The sequence below is a fragment of the Nyctereutes procyonoides genome, unplaced genomic scaffold (assembly GCF_905146905.1).
Source record: "Nyctereutes procyonoides isolate TBG_1078 unplaced genomic scaffold, NYPRO_anot_genome, whole genome shotgun sequence".
Classification (NCBI taxonomy): domain Eukaryota; kingdom Metazoa; phylum Chordata; class Mammalia; order Carnivora; family Canidae; genus Nyctereutes; species Nyctereutes procyonoides.
The window spans coordinates 24,453,333-24,470,408 of record NW_026575082.1 but is presented as its reverse complement, the minus strand read 5'-3'; the positions used below and the strand labels follow the sequence as shown (position 1 = coordinate 24,470,408).

Below are 17,076 nucleotides of genomic sequence, written 5' to 3'. Positions count from 1 at the left end.
GTTGATGTAGATATGTATATGCATTTTAAAGGGTCTGAATTATATGCCCTTCCTTATATTTAATTTGGAGAGATAAAAAATAGGTGCTTTTACTACTTACGCTTTCTAGGGGTGTTTAAGTAAATTTCATGAAAATATCTTAATATATCACCACAGGAGAAACTTCTGGTAATGTATTATTAGACTGTTGTAAATTATAATACTTATACTTTGATGGATATATGGAGATGAATACTTGATTCTATTTTAGTTGTCTGATTAGAATTGTGTTTTTAAAAAAGATTTCATTTATTTATTTAAGAGAGAGAGTGTGTGTGAATGAAGGGAGGTGCAGAGGGAGAGGGAGAAGCAGATTCCCTGCCAAGCCTGGCTCCATCCCGGGACCCTCGGCTCATCACCTGAGTCAAAGGCAGATGCTTTTGGAATTTTGGAATTTTAGAATTTTGGAATTTTTGGAATTTTTTCATTCCATTCCATTTTTTTTTCATCCATTTCATTTTGGAATTTTTTTCTCGTGTATCTACAAAAAGAGGATTTCGTTTTTGATAAGATGTAAATATTCAGCATATGGGACCAGATTTCCTGGGAATGATGGTAAATTCATATAGGGCATAAGGGTTTTCAGTGAGTGTTTTGGAAAATTTTATTAAGCTCTTTACTTTTTTATAAGATTTATTTATTTGAGAAAGAGAGAGTGGGCACATGTGTGAGTTAGGGGAGTGGCAGGGGGTGGAGATTTTCAAGCAGACTCCTGCTGAGGGTGGAGTCTGCTAGAGATCCTGATCTCACGACCCATGAGATCATGACCTGAGCTAAAACCGAGAGTGGGATGCTTAACCAAGGAGCCACCCAGGAGCCCTTATGAACCTCTTTATATTGATACCGTTCCTTAGTGACTATTTATAACAAAGAAGAAAGATTGAGGGTCAGGTAATGATGTAATTTTCAAAAAGTTGTCAGAGTTGGCATACCAAATCTTGGAAAAGAATTGTAAACCTTAGCTTCATTGACCACATTGGGCACAGTGTAGTTTTGAGGGAGCAGGGTTCAGAAATGATTTACTTAGTATTAGTTGAACATCTACTATATGTAAAGAACAGTGACAAATGGGGAAGAGGGAGAAAGAGCAGGCTTGGGGGCTTAGGTGATGGCTTCAAGGTTTTAGCATTTTGATTTTGAGGAGAAAGTGGGACATCCAAGTGGATGTGTGCAACCTTGAGGCGCTATCATGCAAAGTGAGCTTTGGAATCACGGATACGAGTTCCTGTGGGAGGTTGATAGTAGATCTTTGAGTCGTTGGAGTCATGAGAGATGGTGACCGACCTGGAAGATCTGGAGAGGGCAGCAAGCCTATGCAATGCTCTAGTCAAAAGGCCACCCAATCCACCTCCGCCCAGGGGAAACCCAGACCTGAACCAACAGCCAGCCCAAACTCCTCCCCTCATTCTGTTGGCCGGTTTGTCTTTCTGTTTGTAGTTCACCGTCGTTAAAGGGATGTTTAGGGGATCCCAGGGTGGCTCAGCGGTTTAGCTCCTGCCTTTGGCCCAGGGCGCAATCCTGGGGCCCCGGGATCGAGTCCCACGTTGGGCTCCCTGCATGGAGCCTGCTTCTCCCTCTGCCTGTGTCTCTGCCTCTCTCTCTCTCTCTCTGTCTATGTCTATCATAAATGAATAAAAATAAAAACTAAAAAAAAAATAAAGGGATGTTTAGTGCTGTCTTTATTTCCTCATGTCCTGTTCAGTTTTCAGTTACTTGCAATTTAGCATCTTCCAGTGTGTTTCCCTGAAATTGCTTTCATGGTGACCTTCATGTGGGCAAATCATGTTTGTGTTCTGCTGGACTTCTTTGCTGCGTTCAGCTTCACTGAGTACTCAGTCATCTCGAAACTTCCATGTGCTTTGGAGCAAACCTCAAAAACCTCATTTGTAAAATGGGGACAGCAGTACATCCCTCAAGAAGCTGTATGTGGTTAAATGACACAATATGTTAAAATGTTTATCGTACATGGTGAGTGCTTCAGTAATAATAATACACTAAGCGCTGTATTATTATCATCGTTATCATCATTGACATTACTACTATCATTAGTAAACTACTTCTTTGATATCTGATTTTCCCGTTATTAGGAATCCTTTTTTCTACCTTAAAAGTTAGTATCTTGTCTTGGGCCCATTGCTTTTCTGCTTCACTCTCATCTGTGAGTGGCTGATGATTCCAGGGTAGATCTTCATCTCCCTGAGCTTCTGAGTCATTATTCTGTTGTCTGCTAAAGGGATGATGCTTTGAAAATATGCTGACAGTAACGATGATGATCGAGCCACTTTTCTAAACAGTTGTATCAGCCCATGAATTCTCACCACAGCTGTGTGAGGTTGTTGTGGCACAGAGTCCGGCCCTTCATCGAGAATAAGTGCTTGTGTCAGTGAAGAATATGGTGCTGCCGAAATGAAGGAAGGAGCTTTAAGGAGTGGACTGCCAGCAGCATTGCCGGGTGGAAAGATTAAAATTGGCCAAGGACTGACTGAGGACAAGTCTTCCAATTGGGAAAACGGGAAACGTTGAAGAGCAAGTCTTCAAATGTGAGCCAAGTTTCACGGAAGTTGGAAGAGGAAGGTGGAGAGAGAGGAGATTTCCAGTGGTACACGCATTTTATGTTTTTAATTAAAGATTTTGGTGTCAAATGAAAGTAGTAGTAAATGGCCTAGTAGAATGAAGGAAAGTTTGTTTTTAGAGATAGGGGGACATGAGCTTATTTTATTTTATTTTATTTTTATTATTATTTTTAATAAATTTATTTTTTATTGGTGTTCAATTTGTCAACATATAGAATAACACCCAGTGCTCATCCCATCAAATGCCCCCCTCAGTGCCCATCACCCAGTCACCCCCACCCCCGCCCACCTCCCTTTTCACCACCCCTAGTTCGTTTCCCAGAGTTAGGAGTCTCTCATGTCCTGTCTCCCTTTCTGATATTTCCCACTCATTTTCTCTCCTTTCCCCTTTATTCCCTTTCACTATTTTTTATATTCCCCAAATGAATGAGACCGTATAATGTTTGTCCTTCTCCGATGGACTTATTTCACTCAGCATAATACATGAGCTTATTTTAAAGAGAAGGAAGTGGCTAATGAATTGAGAAATGGAAGGTGCTGGAAACTCGATCTCTGCAATGGCCCAGGAACATGAGGAACATGGGGCTGGAGAAGAAGAGGTGTTTTCCAACTCATAGGCCTTACTGGGCTCCCTCCTGGGGATGTTGAGAGTTCGACACGTCTTGGTCCTCTTGCTTTGCTTTTGGGCTTGTCATCGCTATGCTTTGTAGTATAGTTGTCCTTGTCCTTTGACGGCAGGGGAACTTTACATTTATTGAGCATCATCTACTTTGTGTTTAAAGACTGGTCTATCATTAATATCTTCACAACTCTGTGGAATACATTATGTTCATTCTGAACTTTAATTTTTTGAATATGCCTTATAGCCAGCCAGGTGGCTTAAAAGCATATAAAAACATATTTATTGAATAATTTCCCCCTTGTCCTTATTCTCCATGTATCAAATTCCCCCACTCCTCAGTATTTAGCCATTTTTATTTTCTTATATGCACATCTTAAAATTTTAAGAATTTAAACCAAATATAAAATATATTATTATTTACATTTTATGTCCAAATTATAGATTCTGTACTCACTGTTTTATTTCACTTAACAGTTTAATCACAAAAATCCTCATATATCAGTTCACAGAGAGTGACCTCATTCTTTTTTAATAGCTTCATAGTATTGACTGGATTGAGTAGATATATCAGTATTTATTTACTGAATCCCATGTAAATAGACATCTATTTGTATCTGGTCATTTGGTATTATTACAAATGATGTTAAATTGATTAATCTTATAATACATATTTTATTTTCCTACAGTGAATCTACATGAGAGAGAGAGGCAGAGGGAGAAGCAGGCTCCGTGCAGGGAGCCCAATGTAGGACTTGATCCCGGGACCCCAGGATCATGCCCTGAGCCAAAGACAGATGCTCAACCACCGAGCCACCCAGGCGCCCCTTCTCTGTTTTTTTTTTTTTTAATGTGAAAATCAATTAATATATCTTTGTTATGAGTTTTGGTAAATTATATTTTCCTAGAAACTTATTTCATTCAGAATTTCAAATTTATTTTTATCAAGTTGAACAAAACAACCCTTGATGAGTTTTTGAATAGATTTTCTTTTTTTAGATTAGTTTTAAGTTCACAGAAAAATGGAGTGAAAGTTACAGAGATTTCTTACATACTTCCTGCCCCTGTATAGCACAGCCCCACTATCAGCAACTCCAACCCTGGAGTTGAATATTCGTTATGATTGATGAACCTACATTGACATGTGATGGTCGCCCAAACTCCATGGTTTACATTATGGTCCATTCTTGGCTTTCTATATTCTGTGGGTTTTGACAAATGTGTAATAACATGTATCTACCATTATAGTATCGTATAGTTTTACCCTAAACATCCTCTCTGCTTTACTTATTCTTTCCTTTTCCCTCAACCCCTTGGTAACCACTGATTGATCCTTCCTTCTTTCCTTCCTTCCTTCCTTCCTTCCTTCCTTCCTTCCTTCCTTCCTTCTCTCATTCATTCATTCATTCATTCATTCATTCATGAGACACAGAGAGAGAGAGGCAGAGACACAGGCCAAGGGACAAGCAATGCGGGACTCAATCCTGGGGTCACCCCCTGAGCCAAAGGCAGACGCTCAACCGCTAAGCCACCCAGGTGGCCCACACTGATTTTTTTTATTGTTTCTATAGTTTTGCCTTTTCTAGAATGTTATATAATTAGAATCATACAATTAGTAGCCTCTTCAGATTGGCTTTTTTCACTTAGTAATGTGCGTTTAAGTTTCCTCCATGGCTTTAGAGCACATTTTCTTTAAGTGCTGAATAATAATGCATTGTGTGGATGCACCATAGTCCATTATCTGTTCACCTATTGAAGGATATCTTGGTTGCTTCCAAATTTTGGCCATATTGAATAAAGCTGTTGTAAACATATGTGTGTTGGGTTTTATGTGGATATAAGATTTCAACTGACTTGGGTATATACTAATGACTATAGTTGCTGGATTGTGTGGTAAGAGTATATTTAATTTTGTAAGAATATACCAACTGTTGTGCAAAGTAGTTCTACCACTTTGCATTCTTGCCAGCAATAAGTGAAAATTCCTATTACTCCGTATCTTCACCAATATTTGGTGTTGTCAGTATTTTGAATTTGGCTATTGCCATAGATGTGTAGTGGTATTGGATTTTAATTTGCAATTCCCTAATGACTCACAGTGTGGAGCATCTTCGCTTGGGTTTATTTGCCATCCTTGTATCTTCTTTGGTGAAGTAAGTGTCTGCTCAGGTCTTTTGCCCATTTTTTATTCATGTTCCTTTGTTTTTATCATCTAATTTTAAGAGTTATTTATATATTTTGGATAACAATCCTCTATCAGACATGTCTTTTACAAGTTTTCCTCCCAGGGTGTGACTTGTCTTCTCATTCTCTTGACAATATCTTTCACAGAGTAGAATTTTTAAATTTCAGTAAAATCTAGTTTATCAATGATTTCTATCATGGATTTTTTTTAAAGATTTTATTTATTTATTCATGAGAGACAGAGAGGCAGAGACACAGGTAGAGGGAGAAGCAGGCTCCATGCAGGGAGCCCGACGCGGGACTCGATCCCCGGTCTCCACGGTCAGGCCTAGGCTGATGGCAGCGCTAAACCACTGGGCCACCCTGGCTGTCCCTCTATCATGGATTGTGACTTAGGTGTTATTTTAAAAAGTCAACACCATACTCAAAGTCATTTAGATTTTCTCTTAATGTTATCTTCTAGGAGTTTTATTTTTTGCATTTTATATTTAATTTAGGTTTATGATCCAGTTTGAGGTCGCTTTTATGGAAGTTGTAAGATCTGTGTCTAGATTTTTTTTTTTTTTTGCAGTTTTTCCAATAGCATTTCCTAGTTACATGGAAAATGATGTTTGAAAATTCCATTTAATTCATTGTCTTTTTGTGTTTGTTTAATATCTAGAGGAGGAGAAAATTCTGCTATTTCCATTATTATGGGTCAGGAAAATAGTTTCATGAAAGCTAAATGACTTGAAAATTATCACCCAGCAAAAGGCAGACTGAGGATTCAGAATCAAGTTTGAAAGCTTATGCTCTGTCCACCCTACTCTGGGTTTCTTCATGATTGGAAAATAGTCACAACAGACAATAGTTATATAGTCAAAGAAACCTTCGTCTCTTTAGGTATTTGTCACAGAGGTAGCTGCATTTAAGTAGCAAGTAATGGTCTTGAACATTTTTTGAACTTTACTGGAACAGTAAGAACTTCATGATTTTTAATGCTTCAAGGTTCCTCCCTCCTTTCTTGCATTTTTTTTCCATCTTTCTGTGGCTCAAAAAGGAGACTAGAGACAGATAAGTCTCTCTATTCTTATCTGCTGTCTTTCTTGCGTTGTCTCTGAGCACGATGATGCTTTATCATTCTTCCTTTCTATTCTCCCTTGATTTTTCCTTTTTGGAAGTAGACTCACTAATGTAATATATGTTCTCCCTTTGTTTTGTTTAAGGGGACCTCTAGTCAGACATTCTATGGAGGTGAGGGATGAGTGGGTAAAATCACGTTTCCTGTTTAATCTCCTAGTTTCACAAATTTAGAGTAGTCGAGATTCTTCAAACAGAGCGATCTAAAAACAGGAACTGCTACTGTTGACTCTAACAGGATCCTCAGCCCTGAACACTGCTGGGCCCTTCTTGAATACAGCGTTGGTGGATTTGTTTGTGAATGTTTCTGAGAGTGTAAAGGTTACTCTCACACATATATTTACTTTGTCAGGATAAGGTTCTGGTGAAAATAGAATTGAACTACTATTTTCTCCGTCTTTGCATTTCGATGAAGAATATTGATGGTTGTTTCTCTCTCTCGTATTTTTTAAAGGTGTTATTGCTTAACACTTAATAACATCCTAGGATCAGACTTAGTGTTTTTTTCTCCATATGGGTCCTCTGGATAGTTTCTGGCTTGTGTGCTTTTTTTGTTATTAGCTGGGTAGGTTTGTGGGAGCTGGAGGATGGAGAGCAGGCAGGGAGGATGATGGTGTTTTGAGATGATGCTTTCCATTGACTTTGTTTCCTCTGAAGAAGACAATGGTCCTGTTTCTCCCGTGTCCTTATCAACACTTGCTATTTTGTTTTATTTTTCCTTTTCTTTTTGATACTAGCCAGTCTCTTGGGTGTGAAGTGGTGTCTCATTGTTTTGATTTGCATTTTCCTAATGACTTAATGATGTTGAACATCTTTTCATGTGCTCATTGGCCATTTGCATATCTTCTTTGGAGAAACATCTGTTCGAGTCCTTTGCCCATATTTTAATCAGTTTGTTTGCTTTTTGTTTTGTTATTCATATATTTTGGATATCAACCCTTATCAGAAACTTTATTTGAAATATTTTCTCTAATTCTGTGGGTTTTTCTCTTCAGTCTCTTGATATAAATTTCCTTTGGTGTACAAGTATTTAATTTTGATAAGTCCAATTTACCTATTTTTTCTTTTGTTGCCTGAATTTTTGGTGTGATACCTAAAGTCATTACCAAATCCTATGTCATGTAAAACTTTCCTCGTATGTTTTCTTCTAAGAGTTGTATATTTTTATGTTTATGTTCCTTATATTTAGATTGATTCATTTTGAGTTACATTTAATTTTTTTAAAGATTTATTTATTTGAGAGAGAGGGAGCAGTGGCGGGGGTGCAGAGGGAGAGGGAGACAGAGGATCTCAAGCAAAATCCCCACTGAGAATAGAGCCTTACAACATGGGGCTCAATCTCACAACCCTGAGATCATGACCTGAGCCAAAATCAAGAGTCCAATGCTTAACCAAGTGAGCCACCTAGATGCCCCTTAAATTTTATTCTTAAAATTTTAAAAATGTTATCTAAGTAATCTTTACCCCCGATGTGAGGCTTGAACTCATGACCCTGAGATCAAGAGTTGCATGCTCTTCTGACTGAGCGAGACACACAACCCAAGTTAAATTTTATATATGGTATTAGGTAAGGGTCCAGCTTCATCTTTTGCGTACGGCTATTTCATTTACCCCTTCTGAGTTCTTTGCCAATTGAATAGTCTGAGATTTCTGTCTCATAAGACTATATTGTTGTCTTAATGCCAGTACTACACTATTTCAATTACTGTAGCTTTGTAGCAAGTTTTGAAATTAGGAAGTGTAAGAACTCCAACTCTGTTCTTCCTTTCTAAGATTTTTTTGGTTCTTTTGAGGTCCTTTGATATTTTATATGAATATTAGAATAGTTGTTATCTATTTCTGCAAAAAACATAATTAAGATTTTGATAGAGATTGCATTGAATGTGAAGAGTCACTGTGGATAGTATTGACCTCTTAACAATATTAAGTCTTCTAATTAATGAACATGAGCTGTCTTTCCATTTATTGATATCTTTAATTTTGGCAACATTTTGTAGTTTTCAGTGTACAGATCTTTCATTTACTTAAGTTTATTTCTATGTATTTTGTTCTGTATTCTTTTTGATGCTATTGTAAGTGGAATTGTTTTTTAGTTTCCTTTTCATATTGTTCATTCTTTGTGTGTAGGTATACAACTGAATTTTATGTGATTTGTGTCCTTCAGGTTAACTCTATTTACTTATTAGTGCTAATGGTTTTTCTTTTTTTGTGTTTGTGTGAAATCTTCTGGATTTTCTATTTTTTAAGATCATGTCATTTGTGAACAGAGATAATTTTACTTTGTTTTTTTTCTAATTTTGATGCCTTGTATTTCTTTTTCCTGCCAAATTCCTCTGGCTAGGACTTCCAGTACTATATTGAATAGAAATAATGGCAGTAGGCATCCTTGTCTTGTTCCCAGTATTAGAGGAAGAGCTTTCAGTCCTTCACCATTGAGTATGGTATTTTCCGTGAGTTTTTCATAAATGGACCTCTGTAATGTTGCAGTATTTATTTCTGTTATAGTTTGTTGAGTATTTTTATCACTAACAGTGTTGAATTTTGTCATGCTTTTTTTTTCTATCAATTGAGATGATCATGTGATTTTTACCCTTCATTTTGTTAATGTAATGTATTCTTTGATACAATTTTTATTAATTATGCAGTCATTGCATATAAGGAATAAATCCTACCTCATCATTTTGTGTGTTTTTTTTTAAAATTGGAGTTCGATTTGCCAACATATAGCTTAACACCCAGTGCTCATCCCGTCAAGTGCCCCCCTCAGTGCATATGCTGTTGAAATTGGTTTGGTGGTATTTTGTTGTGAGTTTTTTGCATCATTATTCATAAGGTCTGTAGTTTTCTTGTAGCATTTTTGTCTGCTTTGGTATTGATATTTCCCATCTCATAGAATGAGTTAGGAAGTATTTCCTTATCTTTAGTATTTTGGAAGAGTTGAGAGGAATTGGTGTTAATTCTTTAAATGTTTGGCAGAATTCACAGTGAAGATATTTGGTCCTGGACTTTTTTTTTCTTAATTAATTAATTTATTTATGAGAGACACAGGGAGAGAAGTGGAGATATAGGCAGAGGGAGAAGCAGGCTCCCTGTGGTGAGCCTGATGTGAACTCGATCCCAGGACCCTGGGATCATGCCCTGAGCCAAAGGCAGATGCTCAACCACCACACCACCCAAGCGTCCCTGGTCCTGGGCTTTTTTTGATGGTGATTTTGATTACTAATTCAATTGCCTTATTTGTTATTGGTCTTTTTCTACGTTTTGTGATTCAGTCTGTATGGGTTATGTCTTTCTAAGAATTTGTCCATTAGATATCCGATTGTATATCATCTAGGTGTCCAATATGTGGCATCTAATTGTTCTCTTATAATCCTTTTTACTTCTGTCATACTGGTAGCAATGTTCCCACGTTTGTTTGTTTGTTTGTTTGTTTTAATTTTTAAAGGGATATTAATTTTCTAAGCATTCAAACTTTATTTTTTATTCTTTTATTTTTTTAATTTTTTTTATTGGAGTTCAATTTGCTCACATTTAGTATAACACCCAGTGCTCATACCTCCAAGTGCCCCCCTCAGTGCCTGTCATCCAGTCACCCCAACCCCCCCGCCCACCTCCCCTTCCACCACCCTTTGTTCGTTTCCCAGAGTTAGGTGTCTCTCATGTTTTGTCACCCTCACTGATATTTTCACTCCTCTTCTCTCCTTTCCCTTTATTCCCACGTTTATTTTTGATTTTATTTTATTTTATTTTATTTTTTAATTTTTATTTATTTATGATAGTCACAGAGAGAGAGAGAGAGAGAGAGGCAGAGACACAGGCAGAGGGAGAAGCAGGCTCCATGCACCGGGAGCCCGATATGGGACTCGATCCCGGGTCTCCAGGATCGCACCCTGGGCCAAAGGCAGGCGCCAAACTGCTGCGCCACCCAGGGATCCCTATTTTTGATTTTAGTATTTTGGATCTTTTATTTTTTCTTTGGTAGTCCAGCAAAAAAGTGAGACAATTTGGTTATTTTCAACATATCCTTTCTTGATTTTGTTACTTTTTCTCTAATGTTTTTCTTTTCTCTATTTCTTTAATCTCTCATATTTATTATTTATGTCCTTCTAGCTTTGAGTTTTATTTGTTCTTTTTTTTTTCCTTAAGGTGTAAAGTTAGGGTGATGATTTTAGATCTTTTTAAATTTTAAGTGTTTATAGCTATGAATTTCCCTTTTAGCATTGCTTTGCTGCATTTCATGTTTTAGTATGTTGTTTTATTTTAATTTGTCTCAAGAGAATGTCTAATATCTCCTACAATTTTTTCTTTGACTCAAATAATAGCATATTATATAGGTTCCTCAAGTTTGTAGATCTTTGACTTTTCCTTCTGATATTGATTTCTATTTTTCCCCCATTGTGGTTGAAAAGATATTTTGTATTATTTCAGTCTTTAAAAATTTACTGACTTGTTCTGTGGTTCTAACAAATGTTCCATCATGAAGAATATTCCACATTCGCTTGTAAAACGTGTATTCTGTTTTGTGTGGAGTGTTTTGTATGTGTCTGCTAGGGTACAATTGGTGGTAGTGTTCAGTCATCCATTTCCTTATTGGTCGTCTTTGTTTCCATTATTGAAGTTAGAGTACTGGAATCTCCTATTAGTGTAGACCTGTCTAATTTCTTTCTTCAGTTTTTTTTGAGATTTATTTATGCATTTGAGAGAGAGAGAGCATGTGTGCATGTACTTGCGTGCATGCACCCACAAGCATGAGGAGGAAGGGCAGAAAGAGAGGGAGGGAGAGAGATAGTCTCAAGAAGACTCTGTGCTGAGCACAGCAATGAGATGCAGGGTTCGATCCCAGGGTGCTGCTGAGATTATGACCTTAGCTGAAACTAAGAGACAGACACTTAACTGATTCAGTCACCAAGGTGCTCCCCACCTTAAGCATTTAAAATTTATCATTGCACTGTGTTCTGGCCTACTAGGTTTTCGCTGACCAGTCTACTGATAATCCTGTTGAGGATCTGTTTTATGTGGTAGGCTCTTGCTGATCTTATGATTCTCTTTCTGATTTTCAGTGGTTTGATTATATTGTGCCTTGGTGTATCTTTGTGTTTATCCTGTTTGGAGTTGTAGATCTCAGATTTTTTTTCCTCAAATTTGGGAAATTTTTAGCTATTATTTCCTCAAATAATATCTACCTGTTCTTTCCTTATCTTATGGGACTCCTGTAATCATATATGGGTCTGTTTGATGGTGTCATATAAGTTCTTTAGACTCTGTTCACTTTTCTTCAATATATTCTCCTTCTCAGATTTGATAGTTTCAAATTACCTGTCTAGGTTGTCTGATTCTTCTACCTGTTGAAGTTTGTTATTAAACCTCTTTAGGGAATTTTTCAATTCAGTTATTGTGTTTTTCATCTCCAGAACTTCTTTTTGGTTCCATTTTACAATTTCTTTTTTTAAAAAATTGATTTATTTATGAGAGACACAGAGAACGAGGCAGAGACATAGGCAGAGGGAGAAGCAGGGTTCCCACTGGGAGCCTGATGCAGGACTGGATCCCAGGACCCCAGGATCATGACCTGAGCCAAAGGCAGATGCTCAACCACTGAGCCACCCAGGGGCCTCCTATTTTACAATTTCTGTCGAATTTTGTTGATGTATTATTATCCTGATTCTCTAGATTTTTGTTCATGTTTTCCTCTGGCTCTTTGAGCATATAAGACACTTATGTTAAGTTCTTTGTGTGATATGTCTGCTTCTTGTGTTTTTTAAGGAACATCTTTACCACTAATATTTTTTATTAAGGTTTTATTTATTCATGAGAGACACACAGAGAGAGGCAGAGACATAGGGAGAGGGAGATGTGGGACTTTATCATAGGACCCTTGGATTATGCCCTGCTCTGAAGGCAGACACTCAACCACTGAGCCACCCAGGCATCCCATACCACTAAATTTTATTCCTGTAAAGGAACCATGTTTTCCTGTCTTTTCCCTCTCCAGTTTTATTGAGATATAATTGGTAAGTTCTGCTTTTTTGGTATGCCTTATGGTTTTTGTTGTTGTTGTTGTTGAAAACTATGCATTTGGAAAAAGAAACCCAGCTACTTCTTGTCTTTTCATAGTGGTTACTTGCTAGGGAAGACCTTCATTGATTAGTTAGACCATGTTCTGAACTTTGGGATCACCCAGTTGTGAAGGCTTAATGTCTTTTGGGGCCTTTTCTGGATGTGTCTTGCTTTAGCCTGTGTGTATGCTTGACTTTTGTGTAAATGTGGCTGCTTTTCAATGTCTTAATTCCCTAGATTCTTATCTTGATTCCTTCTCTTGGCCTTTCATTTTCTATTGTATGCCTCTCTGTAAAGTTGTTGCCACATGTATCTGGTGTCTCCTTTCAGCTCTTATTGCTGCCACCTCTTTCCTAGGAATTTTCTTAGTCTTGAATCCAAGCTGTGTTGCTTTTTTGGCTGTCTGAGCTCTGAGTTAGTTGACACAAAAACCAATCTCTTGTGCAGTCCCTAGACAGGTTGGAATTTTGCAAAATAGGTCTGCTCTGCTTCCTCTTTCAAGAGAGAGAATTGGGAACAGGGCTGCCACTTCTCCCAGATGGCCAGGCTAGGATGGGGTTGGGACATGGGTGAAAAAAGGTGCAAGGAAATTTCCTGCTGTTTTGAATATGGCTTCTTGTTTGGTCCTTTGCTTGGTTGCTGTAGACTTTTGTTTTCTCTGGCTCCTATAAAATTAATGTAGCTGACCTGATGTGTTTGTTTCTGCAGATCAACGAGGGCTTGTAGTTTCTTAGTGTTCTGTGTTGCTGACATCACTTCTCCAGATGTTTGTCCAGTTAGTACATCAGGGATTTAGCTCAAATGACTAAAAACATTTAAAGTTTAATTTATTCAGCTATTTTTGAAAATGCAATATGAAATTATCAATTTTTACGCTAAAATTTCTCATCCTGAAGTTTTCATTGTGCTGATATAAATGCAATGCAATGTCTTTTTATTCACAAAAAGAGAAGTTGCTTTTATTTATTTATTTTTTTTAGAAGTTGCTTTTAGAGTGGTATGAATTTTTGTCTGATTTTGGGGGCAATCAGCATGGAATGGCAATAAAATGGGAATCTTTTCCCACAACTATTGGGTTTACATTCTTTAGTTTTCACATAGGGTACTGTGATTTGGAAATTATGTTTGTGTGATGGAAAGATACAGAGAACTAGAAATGGTTTGGACTGATTTATAACCTATTAAATAAAAATACAAATACAGGTAGGCCTGTGATGGTTTAGGTACGATCCTTCTTTGAAGAATAGGAATGGGTAAATGACCATCTGAGCCTTTTGATTGTGTGATTCAGAGATTATTCATCTTGTGTTCTGAACCTAGAATCTGTTAACAGTTATAAAGCAAACTTTCTTATAAAATATACTCCAAAATCATTTTGCAGAGAATTTTTTGAAGTCTTCCTCAGTGTGCAGTTTGTCTCTTAATACTGATCAAAAGGCAGGGGTGCATGTTGTTTGATACTGATAAATGTACTGAAGGCCTTTATTGAGTCCTTTGGCAGTTTAGGGTCGACTTTGAGGCTATCTCCAGTGTCACCAAGATCCATCTTCGTGGAAGTCTTCCCTAAAACCCCTGCTATCAACACCAAGTAGCTTAATTAAACCCCTAAAACTGAAATGAATTGAAAGAGGTACTTGTGGGATCCCTGGGTGGCGCAGCGGTTTGGCGCCTGCCTTTGGCCCAGGGCGCGATCCTGGAGACCCGGGATCGAATCCCACGTCGGGTTCCCGGTGCATGGAGCCTGCTCCTCCTTCTGCCTATGTCTCTGCCTCTCTCTCTAGCTGTGTCTCTATGAATAAATAAATAAAATATTTAAAAAAAAATAAAAAAAAGGGGGAAAAAAAAAAGAAAGAGGTACTTGTTTCCACCTCAGTTCTGTGCTTTTTTGACACATTGATATATATGTATGTTCAATTTGCAGATTAAATATTTGTCATACTTTCATGCTGTGGCAAAGAATGGCACAATATCACAGGGGAACTTTTAGAGGCTCTGGGTGTTCCTCCAGTTAGTCTGTATTGTCAAGATTTTTGTTTGTCTGTTTTCATTTAATCAGACCTTACCTTTTCTTTTCATCTAAAATTGTACACTCCATACATTGCTTAAGACTTAGGAAGACTTGGAGACTTGATGAATCTGGAGATATAGTGAGAAGTCAACTTGATCTTTCCATTTGGGTAACTTGGATGACTCTTGAGATGTTCAATAGAAGGTCCTGGTAATCAGCTAGCAAGAGAAATTAGGATCCTTTGCTCTTTGTCTTTCCTATAGAGTTGATATTAGAGGCCAGTTATTAGGGAGTTTGTAGGGAGTTAGTGGCTCATCCACATTAAGTAATAAAAGATGTTGGGACATGCTGGTGGCATTTAGTGTTTCTAGAATAACAAAATGTTTACTCATGATCACTTAGAGAGACCTCTTATACCTATCAGTAATTCATTTTTCTTATGGTGACTGGGTGATGGGCATTGAGGGGGGTGGCACTTGATGGGATGAGCACTGGGTGTTATGCTGTATGTTGGCAAATTGAACTCCAATAAAGTTTTTTTCGCTGCAAAAGTGACATTTCATTTTCAAGTCTTAAGTTGGTTTCATTCTTTCTTTTTAAAGATTTTACTTATTTGAGAGACAGACAGAGCACAAGTGGGGGGAGACGCAGAGGGAGGGGGACAAGCAGACACCCTGCTGAGCCCAATGAAGGGCTCCCAGGACCCTGAGATCATGACCTAAGCTGAAGTCAGATGCTTAAGCCACCCAGATGCCCCTTAAGTTGGTTTTTTAGAAGCAAAGCCTAAGACAACAATATAGTTGCAAGTATTTATTTGAGGACATATTCTCAGGAACAGGGGATTGGGGAGAGCAGGACTGGGCCATAGGGAGGACCTAAGCAAGCAAGTGGTCTCAGCCAGAGTCTTATTTCAGCACTGTCCTCTGGAGACTCCCCAGCATGAAACTTTGAGGGAAGGGTAGGGTCGGGCTTTTGCATTATCAGTCCCTCTCTGGCTGCCTGAGGGCTAGAGGTGCTGAGGTATGGGGTAGGCCATTGGGCCATTGGGCATAATGGTGGTGGCTCCCATTCAGCCAAGGAGAATTTCTTTACAAGGGGTGTCTGTAAGCTGTTGGGAGTCCGCACCCACAGCTGCTCAGGATGGGTGTGGTGCCAATAAACCAAGTATGCAATAGATTCAGGTGATGTAAATGCATTGTTTCAAGGTAGTTTAGCATATTTAATTGAATAAAAAAAACCTTTAATTGTCCATTTTTGCTGTCTGTTTTATGCTAAATCAAGTGGAAAAGATGCAGAAGTATAAAAGAAGAGAAAAGAGGAGAGGCATTTTACTTAAAAATAATTTCTCTTTTAATTTCTAGTATACTGTAAAACAAGATTGCAGAAACATATAAAAATTTATAGTTCGGTAAATTATTCTATGATGAATAAGCCTGTAACCATCACTAATATCAAGAATAGAACTTTGCCACCCACCCAAGAAGCCCCTATATGTGCCCCTTTCCCATTTATCTTTCTCCCCCTTTCTTCCTTCCAAAAGTAACTACTACCTTGTCTTTCCTAATAATGACTTACTGGCATTTCTTTATGATTTAATCATCTAAGTTGAATCTATAATCTTTCCCTGTGTTTAAGAAAGTACTTTATAAGTCTTCTAAGTTTCTTTTTAATATACAGGTTCTCACTTTATCCCTGTTTTCCTTGAAGTTTATTTGTTAAAAATCTGGGATCTATTGACCTATACTTTCCTTCAGTTTGACTATAGTGCAATCAGCATGTTTCTCTGTCTTTCATAGTTCTTGTAGTTATAGTTCCTGTAACTGTATCCAGAAGATTCAGAATTTGGTTTAGAAGACGATTTGTGTTCTTTCATCAGAAGGCATGTAATGTTTGCTTGCCTACCTTTTTTAAAGTGTTATGCTCCTAGCTCTGTTAGTTTATTGGGGGCTATAAACTAGTCATGTTGTAATAGCATTTCTTTTTTCTTGTTACCTGGAACATTTTTGTAAGGTGATGCCTCCCCTTCTCTACCATTTGGTTACCCAGTGGTACAATTCATATAAATACTTGACGTTCCTTTTAGCCACCAGATTTTTAAAGTCACTGTTAGTTTTTTAAATATATTTATGCACTTAGGGATTTATTTTATTTTTTTAAGATTTATGTATTTTAGAGAGTGAGAATGAGAGTGAAAGCGTGGGAAGTGCAGGGGGAGAGGGAAAGAGAGTCTCAAACAGACTCTGCATGCAGCACGGAGCTGATCGTGGGGCTCGATCTCACAACCATGGGATCACAGTCTGAGGTGAAAACAAGAGTCGGATGCTCAACTGATTGCACCACCCAGGCCATTGGTAGGCCATTGTAGGCACCCTACACTTATGGATTTAAACAAATGAGTTTCAATGCATTGCAATTATTATTATTGAGGTTAAAATGGCCCCAACTTTGACCAATGATAATCTCTTCCAGTTTTTTTG

The 17,076-nt window shown here is 37.8% G+C and overlaps 1 protein-coding gene across 17 annotated transcripts in view; it reads left to right on the top strand.

The window, feature by feature from the left end:
• LOC129514487 (low-density lipoprotein receptor class A domain-containing protein 4-like) overlaps positions 1–17,076 on the top strand; it is a 387,588-nt gene that overhangs the window by 105,180 nt on the left and 265,332 nt on the right. Inside the window, exon 1 of one of the 17 annotated variants that reach the window (XM_055333091.1) lies at positions 2,600–2,638. The exons of the other annotated variants lie outside the window; for them this stretch is intronic. The gene's annotated coding sequence lies outside the window, so the exon portion shown is untranslated. Of the gene's footprint in view, positions 1–2,599; positions 2,639–17,076 lie in introns of those variants that run through there. 17 annotated transcript variants of the gene reach the window in all.